Source organism: Aphelocoma coerulescens, chromosome 2 (genome assembly GCF_041296385.1).
Source record: "Aphelocoma coerulescens isolate FSJ_1873_10779 chromosome 2, UR_Acoe_1.0, whole genome shotgun sequence".
Taxonomy (NCBI): domain Eukaryota; kingdom Metazoa; phylum Chordata; class Aves; order Passeriformes; family Corvidae; genus Aphelocoma; species Aphelocoma coerulescens.
The window spans coordinates 134775771-134791721 of record NC_091015.1 but is presented as its reverse complement, the minus strand read 5'-3'; the positions used below and the strand labels follow the sequence as shown (position 1 = coordinate 134791721).

Genomic DNA, 15951 nt, shown 5'->3' with positions numbered 1-15951 from the left:
CTGCCACCTCTTCCCTGAATAATACAGTGAAGTGATGGGCTCAGAAATGTATTGGCTGATAGTTAACAAGAGATATCTGATGCAAATTAAAGAAATAGCAATTAGCTCAATCGTGAAAAAGAAACACACCTGAGATTTATTATAATCACAGAAACAAGCTGGTTATACTTCCGGTTCCAGCTTTATAGTTGCGTCCCACAAAGTTTCTCCAAGCTGAAGTAACTCTTGTTTGTCAGTGGACCAAGAGGATTAAAGCTGTATCCATCTGTATGGTAAGCCCAGAAGGTGAATGATCTATAGGGGAAATTTCAAGTAAAGGGTTGGGGTATGTCTGTGTGTGTGTACAGAAATATCTACGTGTACGTAAAGTAATTTCTTTTTCTCCATCCTAGAACTCTATCTCTACACACTGCTGCTTTGATTTTTATGGTGCAAATCAGTTTATTGCAGAGAGTACACTCCAACACAGCTCTTTTCTAGGAGGATTACATATGAGCATCTTTCTTTCAGTCCCTTTAAGTCAATGCAGAATGTCACATAGGTGATGTAATGCTGAATGCACCGTGCTTGCTCCAGGGCACTTGCTCCCAGATGGGTTCCAGCTCTCTGGGCAAGGTGCTTGATTTTCAGAGGAGATACAGACCCCTGTGGACTGGCATGAAGATTATTACCCTTCAGGTAATAAATCTGGGAAAACACTGAGCAGCATTTTAAATCTCACCATCTCCCAATAAAATTTGTTCTCTGCTTGTGATCCTGGTACAAAATCTTTTCCTCGCTTATTTTTATAATCGAACAAAACAAATTAATATTTATTTTTAAAAATGAGCAGGTGAGAAAAAATTAATGGACACAGCTGATAATTAATATTCCAGCTACTGAGGCCATCATATGAGCTGTGGGTGGTCCAGAGATTCAGATTCACCCTCTTCAGCTCTCATACATCTCCCTGAAATGTTCTCTGAATCCAGAGACTCTTTTGAACCACACATCTTCTGTTTCCTGTGTCCACTGCATAGGAAATACTTTTCTGGCCAAACCAAAATCATAAGAGAAAGAGTGCACATTCCACCTAAAAGGAGTGGAAATCATCTGAACTTTTGTAGGGAGATTTAACATAAAATGCAGAATTAATCCCCAAATAGTTGTAAGAGAAGGTGGACCCAGAAGCAGGACTGCTGTACTATGCACACTCTGAGTAACCTAACCATGAATTGGTGAGATCAGAGAGATCTCTTTGCTTCTAAGAAGGCAGATATCTTTGCCTCTATAAATTTTAATGGAAGAGGAACAGGAAATATGCCAAATTTCCTACAATACATGCAGTGACCTCGCAGCTAGAGTTTCTCCTGTAGAACCTTGGATTCTTCTCTCATTAAAGACAAAACAATCTGGGTGACTTCTCTGGTTTTGAAAAAAAAAAGAGAATTTCATCCTTCCCAGCTAACCAATATTAAAAAAAAAAAAATAAAAAATCAATAATTGCTACAATACTTCAGACAAAACTTTAATTCATTAATTATACTTAGAAAACTTCTACTGGTTTGACTTCTTGAAGGGAGTTAAGCAGACAAGCTCCTGTTTATAAGTGTCTACTGAGCATCAGCAATTAATTGGAGCAGTGATACCTGAGGAAGTTTTGAGCATCAGAGTGAGAACATGGAGAACTTGAGCAGAGCTGCAGAGCAGTAGGGTCAACACTGAAAGGTCTTTAAGGTAGAGATATTTTCAAGACTAGGGTTTTGAACATGTGATTTTGAGGAACATGTTGCTCAAATCCTTCTTTGGGTAACTACTTGCTTTTCTGACTCGAAACAAAAGTGGTTGTACTGAAACATGTCTGGCTTTTGCATGTGAAAAAGAAATGTTGTCCTTTGGTAAAGGCTATTAAAGCATTTACCATATAATTGCTCACCTGTAGTTCCACATAGGGTGTGGAATTATTCCCTAAGACTCTTGAGATTTCTAATGTAGCCTCTTTTTTCCTCACCTTCCCATCCCGATTTATCCTCACAATAATTTAAAAGAACACCCAATGTACTCCTTCTACGTAAACAACTTCATGTTAATAAATAAAAATCTGTTTTCCAAAACCCAAGTAAAATTACCAAACTTTCCCATGCAACTCCCACAGAGCTGGATTCAGTGCTGACTATTGCAAATTGATTAGTAGACTCTTAATGGTTATTAAGTTATGAACAAAGCACATATTGATTTAAATAGCAGCTTGAATTTTGAAGGCTGCATGCGTGAAAACAAATACAGTATGTCATGATGCAGAAATTCAGGGCAATTAATATTGTGACCTAGGAGAGTAAAATCTACCTTGAAATAGCCAAATGCATAAGCACTACTAAATCAAGGCCTTTATTTTCCTGCCTTTGTCTTTCCAATGTTTAGTTTCACAGTAAATGAAAGGGGCTATTTGAAGTGAGGGAGAGAAGAAGACAGGTCTGTGACCTCTAGATAGACCGTGGAGATCAAAGGCAGTCTCCATATGTGTTAGATATTATCTTTTTGAGGCAAGTGGGCATGATGTTTTGTGATGCAGCAGTGTGGAAACACACAAATAACCTGGTTAGTGACCGCTGAGAGAAGAATGATTGACATTGTGCTGGAAAAGCAGTAGTAAAACCATGAAAAAGAGATCTAGTTTTAGTTTACAGAAGCTCTGTAGTGCTCGAAAACTGGTTTAATAGAAAATTCCTAAGCTTACATAAATATCATAATTTATATGTTAAAAATAATAGTTTGCTACAACTAACAAAACTTGAAAGCTAATGTACTCTATAAATCTGTTAGTTTAAGGTCTCTATCAAACTATAGTTTCAGCACATATATTTTTTTTTCAGTTCATTTTTTTCCTTTGAAATACATGCAAAATTTAGACTGTGTCTACTTGAGGGCAGTTTACTTGTTACATTACAAAATGAACACTGTTGGTAGAAAATGACAGAACTACTGAGAAAAACTGATTTTGTGGTCAGAACAGCAGATCAATACAGAAAAGCAACTACCCCATTGCTGTCAACACAGAAAAACATTCTAGTGTGGGCATCATGTTAGGCACGTATGTCCCACTGCATAGAGATGTCAGTAGAGTAAGGGCTTTGCCTACATGACCCTCTAGCTCACTCAAATGACCAACACATTTAATGTGTCCCCATTGACTTTCCTCTCTATGTAGGGGTACATAGTAGTAGTATTATTACCTCAGAAAGACCATGAAAATTCCTTTGTGTATTCTTCCAGGTCCACACTGAAAGGAGTGAAGTAAAAGTGAAAGGGATTACTGCAAAGGATATTCTATTAGATTAAAAACTTTGACAATTGCTCAGGAAGCCATGCTGCAAAAGAAAACCTCTTTGTTTTTGTTCTGATTGCCAAGTATGTTAAGAGGAGTATGTTGTCAAATAGCTGAATATCATCAAAATCAGCTTAAGAAGCCTTAATGCCTCCCTGTCTGCACAATGTCAGTCACCAGTCTGTTCTTTTGAAGTTCCCCAGTTCAAGAGCAAACATAACCAAAGGCGAATATGGTTACAGCCCCAAAGATGAACTTGACCTTTAAGTAACTCTTTCACTTTTCCCCGGTCTCCTTTCCAATTTATCATTCATTTTGCAAAGCTGGAAAATGCATTGTATCTTTTTTCTTTCAATATGATTTTTGTTGGTGCTATTCTGAACTTTCATTTTAATCTTCATGCTATTTTTCTTTAAAATATATAAATTTTAATCCAGAGCACCAGACATAATGATTTGATATTCTAGTTTATTATATTTTTGGTATATTCAGGCTGCCCAAGCACCTGCAAATTCCTTTTTTGTAATCACAGAGAATTCTGAAGTTTCTTTTAAGAATGTATTACAATAGCTAGAAAATTTATTTCTTTTTAATATCTCTGAAAATGAACATTGAGGTCCTCTTAATAATTTAGAGTGAGATGGAAAATACAGAATGCTGAAACCATGAATTATGTGGAATGCAACACACATTCTTTAGTAAATCCAAATATAACAGAGAACAGTTCATATTCTTTTTACACTAAGAAAAGTCCAAGAAAGCCTTGTCATTTTTGTTGACTTGAGTTTGAAGAGGTTGCTGCATTCCTATTTTGCAGTGTTCAGCTCAAATTTATCTGTAGGACATGCCTGCAGAATATGCTTGGCTATGCATCAACTCTGCTTTCTGTACCTGTTATACACTTTGGCCAGGGTCAGGTCCTTTTACAAGGACGAAGCACATGCCTGAAATGCCCAGCCCACAGAGAGGATGTGCATTCCCTCCTTAAAGCCTGTGTGGATGGAAAATAATGGAGTGAACCACACAGAAACTCAGCCTGTAGTCAGTCACTCACTTGCAAAAGAGCAGTAGCATTTTAACAGCTACCACATCTCATCAGTTTATCATAATCCTTCACCTGACATGATTACATCTCCCTGTGACAGCTCTTCATCTGTGTCAGCACAGAGTCAGAAAGATTAGATTAATTCATTGCTGAGAGAAATTTGAGCTGACTGATGTTATTTGCATTGAAACAGAGCCAGGCTGTACTTGGCCTTTGCTGGAACCATGTTAGTTAACAAATAAAGGATGTAAAAGGGCACCTTTAGCACTGAAATTTTGCCTCCTCAAATTTTATTTTCATGAGAGGTGACAGTGGCTATTTTGGAAAATGACAGGGCTTAAATTATTCCTTGAGAGACCAAGAGTGTCTCCTGAGAGACTTTCAAATACAAATAGATATTGGCAAATCAGACCTTGGTACCTGTCCAAAGTTTAAATAGCAGCAAAGATATGACCACAGTTGCATCCTCTGTCTTGAAAATACTGGACAGAATACTGTGAAGGAGAATGGCCACATACTCCAGTATCAAGTGTTTTAACTAATGCACGGGAGAGCATAATTCTGCCAAAAGTTCACTAGAGGTACAGGTACTTCAACTTGTATTGTTCAACAGCATTGTCATCTGTTGATTAGTGAGATGCATCAACAAGTTCCCAAGGGAGGGAGCTCAACAAGCTCTTAGCATCCACAAGGATGATTGTCACAATATAGAAATCTTAGAACTGAAAAACTGGAGTAAACAATATTCCCCTCAGTGAAAAAACAACCCAAAACACTATATACATATATACATATATATATATATACATATATAATACACCCACATCAGTATTGAGGTTCATTCTGTGTTATATATTTCTAGGGGACAGACAGAATATGGAATTATTTTCATTAAATGCCACATAAGGACTATTTTACCTTCTGTGAAAATATTTACAGTATACCCATTCAAACTTTACAAGCAGCAATAAATAGCTCACAGAACAGAAAAGTGTGAACAAACACATCAGCTGGTCTTTAGACTCATGAAGAAATAGACTCTGCAGAATTAGTTTTACAGGAAAGACTACGATAAAATAAAAAATTTCCTAGCTTCTACAAAGTTTGGGTTTTTTTCAGCAGAAGCAGCTGCTGATTTTTTAACCAGGATCATGATGCTTCAAATTCAGTAGTGAAGTCAATCTTGCACTTAGCAATAAAATTGATGTGCAGCCTATTATCAAGACAGTCAATAATCAATTTGCAGAGAAAATTCTCTTGGCATATGTGCAAATTCTCCCTTTTCCATCACAATTTTAAAGAATGACAGCTATGCTCCAAACCTTCATTAAAACACCTTTATTTAAACATCTTCAAGTGTCCTTTTCATTGCTGCATTTTCAGGACAAACTCTTTTCTGCTGATAGAGATCCTGATAACTACACTGAATTTGCATTATTTCAGATTTATGACTAGGTAAGTGTGAATCTTTAATATCAAGCCTCTATTAACTCCAGGCAAGATGTTGTGTGTAGCTGACCTTATCAGAAAATGATGTTTAGATTGAGGCAAACAGATAAATAGATACTAAGTTTTCCCATCTTAATGCAACACAAGTTAAATGTTATCAAAGACTTGTGCAGAAATGGTGAATGGAAAATCCCAAGCAATGCAAGTCAGCAGTTCAAGAATAAGACAGAGGCATGAATGAGCTTTATGTTCTACAGTTTGAAAATGCAAAGGAAAATATTAAGGTGGAGAAATGAAAGAAATTATGAGAATGGGTCTCAAATTTCCACATTGGCACTTGAAAGGCTGCTTAATAATTTGGTGTTATCATCCCTCTCACATTGTTCACATTTTGGTCCTTTCTTCAGCGCTTTTGTACTCATATTTATTTTAGGAAGCTCATACAGGTCTGGTATGACAGACAACATGTCCCAGTCTGTCTCTAAGCCAAATTGCCATATGGAGTTGTGGCCTTAGCAGTCTAACAGTGACAAGGTAAAATCTTCTGGCCCGTGCTTGGTGGTCCTCTAAACCCTGCAGAGAGGAGGGATTGTGAAGCTGGTTGCATTTAGCACAGGCAGTAGCCAGCATGTTTGCAATCAGATTGCAAACTAACTCTGAGTTGACAGTCCCCCATCACCGTTCTACAATCCATACCGTTGCTAGCAAGGGTCATTCATCCTTGCTTTATATCTCACTAGAGATTTAAATAGACAAGTATAATTCCTTCTATATAAACAAATCAATGTAAACAAGATATTTAAAAGATGACAACATATTCATGCAAATAATCCTTATGGCTGTAATATACTTTACCTCCTCCACCCCACTCCACTTCCCTCATGTCTCTGTTTTTTAATCCTCTGGTCATCCTGGAAAACCTATTTTTTTCTCTGTGCTGGGGGAGAGTGTTAATGTTTGGGTGGAATATTTTTATTATTGTGTCTATGTTAGTAATAGTTTACTCTCTTCAGAAAAATGGTTATTTATCAAAGCAGGTTTGATAGTCTTTTCTTTGCATAGGCATCCCAGTAGTTTATAAACAAGGTAAACATGCCCGGGCATCAGGATATAAAGAGGTAAAAATCTCCTCTAGCTGCAATAAACTCTTACTTGTAAATAGGTTCTCCCTCTGAGTTTTCTTTTACAGATGCTCTCCTATGAAAACACTGCAGTTGGGCAAACCTGCATTCTTCAACAAGCCCTTAATTAACAGAGAGTTAGGAATGTCTTTTCCCAAAGCCTGGAATGCAGTATTATTGGCCTGCCACACAAAGTCATCACATAACTTAATGAGCCATTGGCACTTTAATTTTATAACACACTTCCCCAATTAAGCTCTCTAGACCCCAGACTTAAACAGCTGTCCACAGCTGCTGGAAAGTGATTTATCATTGTCAGTCTTTGCAGCCAAAACATTCAAAGGTGCAAGTTTTCAATATCACTCATCAGATAAACATTTGTCTGTTTTCATCCATTTTAATGCTGTTTCAGTAAACCTTTGTGCATCAATTTATATAGTTTTTGTATCTGTTCTATAATATGCAGATTCATGTTAATTCTGCATTCTCTTCATGTGTACCCAAGTGTGTCAGGGAATACAGAAAGACATAACCTCTAATAGCGCTTTGCTCCTGTTTCCAAATGTGGACTGAAAAGCTCCAAACTTTCAGTATGGTTGGTCATAAAAAGGCATGCACTCTTGCACACACAAGCAAACATTTAGATTCTAAACATATGCAAATGAAGTTGTGCTGACCTTAAAGTGCTGACCTTTCCTTTTTGAGGCAATCTTCCAGTCGTGCGATACTGTATTATAAAATAGGTTGTAGAGCTTCCCAAAGAACAAAGCTAACAAATGGACTTAAGAAGTCCAACAGGCAGGATTCACTACTGAAACATTCAAAGGGGTGGGCGTTCTGGGTATTTGATTAGACAAACATTCAACTCTTCTCATCCATTTCAATACTGTTGCAATGACATTTTGAACATTAACCTCACTTTTCAGATGTATCTTACCTTTTCAACTTCAAACACAGTATATTTTGTTCTGCATTCTTGTATACTATACTTTTGTACAGTTGGTAATACTGATTTGGTATATTACACCTTACATCAGGGAGAAGTAGAAGCTATTTTGGTTAGAGTAGGAGATAAGTGAAAAAGGCTACTTTATCTGGCTACCAGAGTTTAACACAGATAGAAAAAGGTCTAGTGTTGATTTTAGCAGGTAACTTTATTTGAGACAGTATTGTTTTTTCCATAACATAACTTAATCCTCCCGATACAGGTACCGATACATTGATAGTATGGTGAAGAGTCACACCATCGCTGCATTCTAAGTATGTGACTTTCTTAACTTAAGTCTTTATTGCCTTCAAATTCAGAAAGAACAGAACAAATATAACTGTGGAGGTAGGCAATACTCACGCTCAGCACTGCCACTACAGTTGAAAGCATTTGTCAATAACGCTTGGGCAGTGTGTGGGGTTAGAACTAACAGAAAACTTTTTCCAGTTTTGAACTTTGCATGGCAATAAAAAGCAGAGACAACAGACAACTGGACAGATTTTAAGATCTGCAGAGAGAAATAAGACTTCTTCCTTGCATGTCTCTAGTATTAGTCAGTCATGCAGTGGCCTGTGTTGAGTTAGTGGGTGGTCTGGTCTCTAGCTAGGCTTTTACCAGTGCCATATTACAGAGGATACCCATAAATGAAAGGCTTTATTCCAACTCATTTACAGTAGACAAATTTCTCAAATAGTAACTGGAGACATTACTTATACACTTATATCCCTTATACACGGTCAACAAATCAGTGTTTAAAGTATAGGCAAGAAGCAGTAGAGTTTTTCCAAAGAAAGACACATTTAATTCATACAGAGTTGGTGATGTCAAAGAGAGAGACTTGACACAGTGATGCCTACTAGCAGAATGTTACAAACCAAGAAAAGTCTATTTCAGCAATAACATTTTTCCTTTTTTGAAAAGAAAACACCATAGAATGGCCCAAGCAGAACCAAAAATATTCAGGTCCGACCAGCCTGAACAGTCACAAAGGTGTTGCTTGCCTTTAGAGATGGGACAACCTTAGGAGGTGGGGAGGAATTGTCTTATTCCCCATCCACTTTTCAACCAAGAAGACTGGGGAGAGGTGTAAATTTCTTTCTCTCTGAAGTCTTTAGGATGATGCTCTGTATTTCAGATGATAAAATTAATTTGTACACGGGATTTCAATAATGGATTACGGTCTTGTAAGTTCAAGGATGGATCATTTAATCCATCTGTGATGGCAAAGAATCTCAGTAGCTACTCTTTAAACTGAGGGCTGAGCAATGTGGACTTTCCCTTCATTTGTATTTGCCTCTACACCCCTTATCTGCTAATTTATAGATGCATCCCAGGGCTATGGGAACAATGCACTAGTTAAGACTAAATGTGGAACTCAAGTGTAGCTTTCAACCAACACTGGCTGGTAGAAGCACATCAGGCTTGTTTTCTACTCTCCAGAGTGCCTTCCTGATGCCAAAATTGAGCACACCAAGAAAAATGACAAGTCAGAAGTTTTAAAAGAAGCACTCTCAGAAGCAATTTTTTTGTATTCAGTTACCGCAGGACATAGTAAATATCAAAAATAGGAAATGTTTAATAGCTAGATGAAACAAATGTACATAACAGAAGTCTGCCAACTCTTCCTAAGTACAACAATGCAGATTCAACTTTCAGCTCAAGAAATCCCCAAGCAGTAAATTGCCAGAAGCCGTAAGAGAGGGACCAGTATCATGTGAAGTAACTTTCTATACTGGTGCCATTCCTAAGTATTCAGCCTTGGACCACTTCCAGAAAGCTAGAGGACCCAGTAGCACAGCCATTAGTAAATTTAGCATATCTTTGATGTGATCCACACAGACATTAAGTTCCCACAGACTATCCAGGAAAGCAAAGATACTTATTACTTCAAATGCTCAGCAGATATCCATAAGGTTTTTAGTAAGCCTGTTTCCTCATATCTCGAGTACTGCTTTGTACAAGATAATTGTCAATATTAAAACTCAAAACTCAGAACTACATAGCTTCCTACATAGGTGTAAAATTCATCTGCAGAGAGAACAAAATTCCTTTCAAGACTGCAAAATACGACCCTGTACTGTTCTATTTATCTCCAATGCAGGTTCCTCCAATCTTACCACCATTAACAGCAGAGAGACACAGTCTTGTGCACAATGAAGCAAATAAAACCATACCTAAAAAACACTCTGTGCCTAAACTTCTCTTCCTGTGAGAAAGATGAAAAGGCAAAGCAAGCATAACATCAGCCAGTCAAGGCAGGCAGCTCATTTCTGGGAACCACTTTACTCACCACTGGATGGCCTGAACAGCAAACTTCCTTGTGTTCACAGTTTCCAAGTAGAGAAAGAGACCTGGTTTGAGCGGGTTTGTTGTCCTGCTTCCAGGAAAGGGACTAGCCAAGGCAAGGCAGGGTGCAGAAGCTGGAGTGATAAAACCTCATTTCTAAAGGAAGGAGATTTGTTCTGGAAGAAGGTTTCAATAGACAACACTGACAACAATGAATGGCATTAAAGCATGTGATCTCTTATGGTAGGAGCGGATGCAGTGTGGTGTTCTAGTAAAATGAGTATTGCTTTAAACATATCTCAGGCTAGCCCAAAAACTGTCAGAGTGAGGGTCAGACTCTATTGAATTTGGTGCCTCTTTAGTATGCTTCACTGCAAAGTTACCATGAAATGTATGGATCTTGGTAGACAAAACTAAAATAAATCTGCTATGTTTTTTCAGTTTTAAAAACAATCTTTCCAACAAAATTTTCCTCAGCACTACAATAAAGAGGAATCATAGCAACATTTTATCATACATACTTCCTTGCATATAAAATTTAACATAATCCACTGAGAGTAGCAGAATAATATCAAAATTTAATTTTCAGTTCTACTCTGTGTTTTACGAGATGTTTTCCTTTTTCTTCTTTAGTCAGCTGGCACCTCTGAATGACATTTTCCCACTGAACTATTTTTAGCTGAAGTAAAATCAATATTAGTTTGAAAAACTGGGAAAGGAAAAAAAGACTTCAGCAATTTTAGTTAGCAGATGTTGGAGAGATAGGGGGAAAGTTTTATGCTAACATAGTGTTTCTCAAGGATAAACAATGATTCAATAACACATTGATCTAAAGCATATTTTGCTGAGGAATTTACAGTGTCTTTATCACACCTATTTAAGTTACATGTGGCTGAGGTGAGACACTGCAGCCAAGTATTGGTGACTACCCTGTACAAGAGGAAGCTTGCTGTAGTCCTGCATTCCGTTTTCTGCAGCTTTAATCTGGTCCTTCATGGACAGAGGGACTGAAAACTCTCAGCAGTGACTGAGTGGACCAGTGAGTAATTTAGGAACACAGCTACCACCTTTGTCTTGAGCCAGAGGTGATCACACAGGTAAATACTCTTGCAAGACAGCCCCATAGTGTATGGTCTCCTACATCCTCTTAAATCTGACACATCATTTGCATCTCGTGTGGCTGCCTCAGGTTTAATTTCTTGCATTTTCTTTTTGCCTTGAGAAGAAGGAATGATATGATTCTTTGATTCTATAATAGAATGCAATGATTTTTGTTCTGTCCTGAAGAGTATGCAAAGTCCCTTATCCTTGCAGACAAAGGCCAAAAAGCAAAGCAAAGCAAAGATTTTTTTGCAGAGAACTCTGTACCTCTTCGAGCCAGGACCTAACTGAAAAACTCCTTCAAACATTTCCTTTGTCAGCCACTTACAGGACTTGTTCCAGCATTCTCCTAGCGTTATAAATTCTTCTTCTCTTTGTCACACACAAAATGTCACCCCACTAATGTACAGTCATGCTCGCTATACCCTTGGGTTTTGATGCAAAACTCAGTAAAACATTAGTTTGCGCCCTTGGCTGCACTTTTATGAGGCCTGTAATTTTAGATGTTATTTTTTAATTGTTTCGTCATTAACTAAGGGATTTTGACTGTTTCTTGAATGAGTGATGCACTGTTTGCCTGCTTGAAGAGAAAGAACTTCCTTCAGCCTCTGCTCTTGACCCTCACATGATAGAAAAGACTACTGTGCCTCCCTTTTTCAGAGAAAGACAGAAAAAGACAAGGAAGGATGTTATTTTCCTCACATTTCCCTGGAAGTTCCTTTTGTACATGTAGCCAGGTCTCCTGGGCCAAGGCCCCAACCCTTGCACAGCCCACTTTACACCATGCCACAGTTACTTCCCTATGATTAATTTTTCAATACAAAAAAGTGTTTTCAACATGGTACTGCAATTTTTTGCACATTTGCAAGAAAGCATGAATCTAGGTTGGGATGGCTCAAAATTTCTTACAGACTGATGCAAAGGGGAAAAAAAATTTTTGAATTCATGTGAATTGCTTAAAATTTAGGCAAGATATATCAAATCCATTACATATTTAATAAAAGATTTCTCTGTTGGCCATCAAATAAATTAATATTTAATTATGCTCAATCAAATGAATTATTTAAGCATGTAAAAATTGCAAAATGTGAGACTTGGCCTTTCTTGATTTGCAAAATGGGCATCTTCATGCCTGTGAGTACAAAAGGACCTCTGCACAAATACTCACTTGCGTGAACATTTGTGGTATCTGAGCTTTTCCTTGTAGATTTTGGCTCTTGTGAACATCCATAAACTGGGATTCCAATAGTGCAAACACTTGCATATCTGAGTTAACACTGTGCATATGAATAATCTAATTGAACTCACATGCACAAAATTATTCTCATATGTTTGTAGGACCGTGGCCAAAAGAATATTGATTTCTATGACATGTATTTATTCATTTCACTTCATTTAAGATGAGCCTGAGCCACAAATTGCTGGCTTAATGCTGCATCTTCTCAAAGTGTGGGGGTGTTCTGAACAAAATCTTGGCCCCAAACCACTTCTTGTACAATTAACATTTTGTATATTTCATTTTATTGTCTATTCTTTTTTTTTTTTTTTTTTGATTCATCAGAACATAATGTCCGACTCCAATTAGTAAACAATACCCAAATTATTCATCTCATCTCCCTATGGTTAAAGAAAATATAAATGTGTATACCCCAGTATAATGGGAAGCTCAATTTAGTAACTTACTACCTTAATGTAATGACCCTTTTCCTCTGAGAACTGCCTTTGACTCCAACCTAAACTAAGGCAGAGGAAACTCATTTTGACTGTAATGGCTACATGTATAATGAGATTAGGCTGACAGAATCCTGTTCTCTCCTTGCAGCCCAAAGGTATTCAATTCAAAACCTCCCTCTTTGCTTGGAAAGGGAAGGTGCTAACATTGGACCTGCTGGTCACTTAACAGTCTACTCAAAACACATTTTTGCTTTTCTTCTATCAAACGGACTTCTGTAATGAAAAATACTGTACAAGAAATGCTATCTAATGCTAAATCTCTAGATAAAGTTGTCTCCTTAACCAATAAACTGTTAAGCCTTCTAAGAAACCACAAAGAACATGCTGTTTCATGGTATATGGAATTAGGGCCACAGTCCTTCATTTCCTGGCATTCATTTATACTTAATTAATTTATTAATTTGGTAGCTCCTACCTACCCCAGCTAGCATGAACATAAGAGAAAGAGAGAGATTTTCAGTTTAAAGTTGGAGAGTGTATGTAAAATTTTAAGCTTCTGCAAAATATTTTAGCAAAGAGAGTTGCAGAGATGCAGGTATGTAGCACAGCAGGCAGACATTGTGCTGGGACACAGGGTAAAACCCTTTTACTCTGTCCCTGTGTAATCTTTTCTCCAGCTCTAAGGAGCAATAAGTTTCGAGACAAGAAGTGTTCATTCTGGTTATTAATTCTACTTCTTTCACCTAATTATTTTTGCACCAGAACCATCCTAGTTTCAGTTGCAGCCTCACTTTGTGAAACACATCTTACCATCAATTAAAACTTCAGTATTGATGAATCAGCTGTGCTTTGAGAGAGATTGTTTCAAGTCCTCCACTTCAAAAAATACTCGTCTTTCTGATTATAACAGTAGAAAGCATTGTGCCTTCTCTGTGGGATTAAAAAGCTCTCTTTAGGAGAAATCTTTTTCACATCAGTATTTCTAAACTGTTGTCATCAATTGCCTATAAAGACCTGTGATCCAGGGCAGCAGTCAGTGCACCATCACATTTTCTTGGGACAAGAGCATACTCTCACGCAGGGTCACTGGAAAGGACTTTTCAATTTCAGGACCAGTTGTTTTAGCAGATTTCCATCACACATCTTTTAGTATTTAACTAGGACTTTTCTTCCAAAGGTTTTACATTATTTAAAGAATGATCATCAGAAAAACATGTACTTTTTCTGCATGAAAACAACTTTGTTATATTTTTGGTCTTGTTTTGGTTATTTTTAGAATTTTACTATTCTCTTAAAAAAATAATTAGATATTTTTCCAAAAAAGGAAAGTACAACAAATCAAAGGACTACAAGCTTCCCTAATTTCTTTCAGGAAGAAACATGCACAATGGTTGCCTAATCAGTCAGTCCCCACGTGAAACAAATAGGAGTATTGTTCAACATAGAAATTCTCCAAGCACTAAATCCATCAGACAGAGCTTATTATTCGCAGGTTCAGATTTAACATGCCATGAATCTCTTATACTTCCTAACGTTTTGTTTTTGATCTCCTGTGATCAGTGCTGCTTCTTAACGTGGCCTGTGGTGCACCACAGACACCATTACAAACCTGCTGTTAAATCAATCACTGGGTGGCACCCAAGAGCCAGCTAAGAGATGTATTGAATTGCAGACACTCTCTAATACACATATTTTAACAATTTCCTCCGTCTTCAGTGAAATTATGCTAATATTTTAGTTGAGTTTCCTTAAGTCTGGAACTCAAATTAAGTCTGTCTGTTTCGTTTTTATGATAGTGCTTGAAATCACTTGCAGACAAGGGGTTGTTGGACCATGAGATTTATAGTGGCAATGCCACAAAGGTGAAACACATCCTGAGGAAGAGGAAAGCAATCTGTATAGCCAGTGTTTTCACTGCAGTAAAGTTTATAGCAGTATTAAGGGAATAGTTACAAATCAGTTTGATGGTGTTGATTTCATTGAGAATAAGTATTTACACTTGCAAGCTTTCTCTTAATAATTTTCAGTATGTTTTACACAATGGGGTTAGTGAAGGTTGAATCTGAGCATATTTCAGGAGTGACAAAATCTGTTTTTCTTTTTCCCACCCATCCTTCTACTTTACTTCACAAAAATGGTTTTATAACAGTTCCTAAGGGGCTGAGTCAAGGTTCAGCTATTTTACTGAGGCTTACTGATGTTTCTGAAGATGCTGCAGAATCTTTTATGTTCAGATGCTTTTGGTTATGATGCAGACATGTGTGGGAAGTAAAATAGTGTATGAGTACCAAAAGTCATCCACTTCCTCTATTGGCTCCTTACCACCAATTAATTACCTGGAAGGGGGTTAGAGTATATGATTTCCAAATATAAAGCTTTCTAAACAATGCAGGTTATAATAATTTTTCTTCCCTCCTAGCAATTGAACAGTTCACACCTCATTGTGCCTCTGTAGCATGCAAACTTGTCACCTGCAGAATACCTCTAAATTCAGTCACTTTGGGGCAAGGGGGAACCCTTAACACATAAATACTTAACAGATGTGCAAGTGTACTTGGGAACAATTATATTAGGTAGGGACAATAAACCAGACGTCTTCTTCAGATAATATTCCAGTTGATAGATAATATTTCTTGGAGGATGCTTGGGTCTGAAAGGCCTTTCCAGGGTAAATGGGGAGCTAGCAGCAGCAAAACCAGAACCAGGGAGAAAAAGAAAAGGTAGACTCGGGTTGGGGGGGGGGGGGAGGGGGCGTTAATTACTATTGCCTTCAATGGCAAGAGAAAGGTACATAAAGGGGAATTAACTATGCAACAGCAGCTGCACCCAGTGTGAAGGGGCAGCTGGAGAATACCCACCACAGGGGCGAGGATGCTGGTCAGCAGGCAGGAATGGGCAGTGGAGAACATCTATCAGAAACCCATTTCAAAGTTATATTATCTAAAAATGCATTAGGTGATAAGGGCTATGTGTCTTGAACTGC

The 15951-nt window shown here is 37.6% G+C and overlaps 1 long non-coding RNA gene across 10 annotated transcripts in view; it reads left to right on the top strand.

Moving 5' to 3' along the window:
- Positions 1 to 15951, top strand: part of LOC138105206 (uncharacterized) — a 62970-nt gene that overhangs the window by 21064 nt on the left and 25955 nt on the right. For 5 of the 10 annotated variants that reach the window (XR_011148417.1, XR_011148415.1, XR_011148410.1 and 2 more), the window contains exon 1: positions 165 to 272. The exons of 2 other annotated variants lie outside the window; for them this stretch is intronic. This is a non-coding gene — a long non-coding RNA (uncharacterized lncRNA). Of the gene's footprint in view, positions 1 to 164; positions 286 to 5732; positions 5805 to 15951 lie in introns of those variants that run through there. 3 more of the 10 variants (XR_011148412.1, XR_011148413.1, XR_011148414.1) reach the window with 3 other exon arrangements.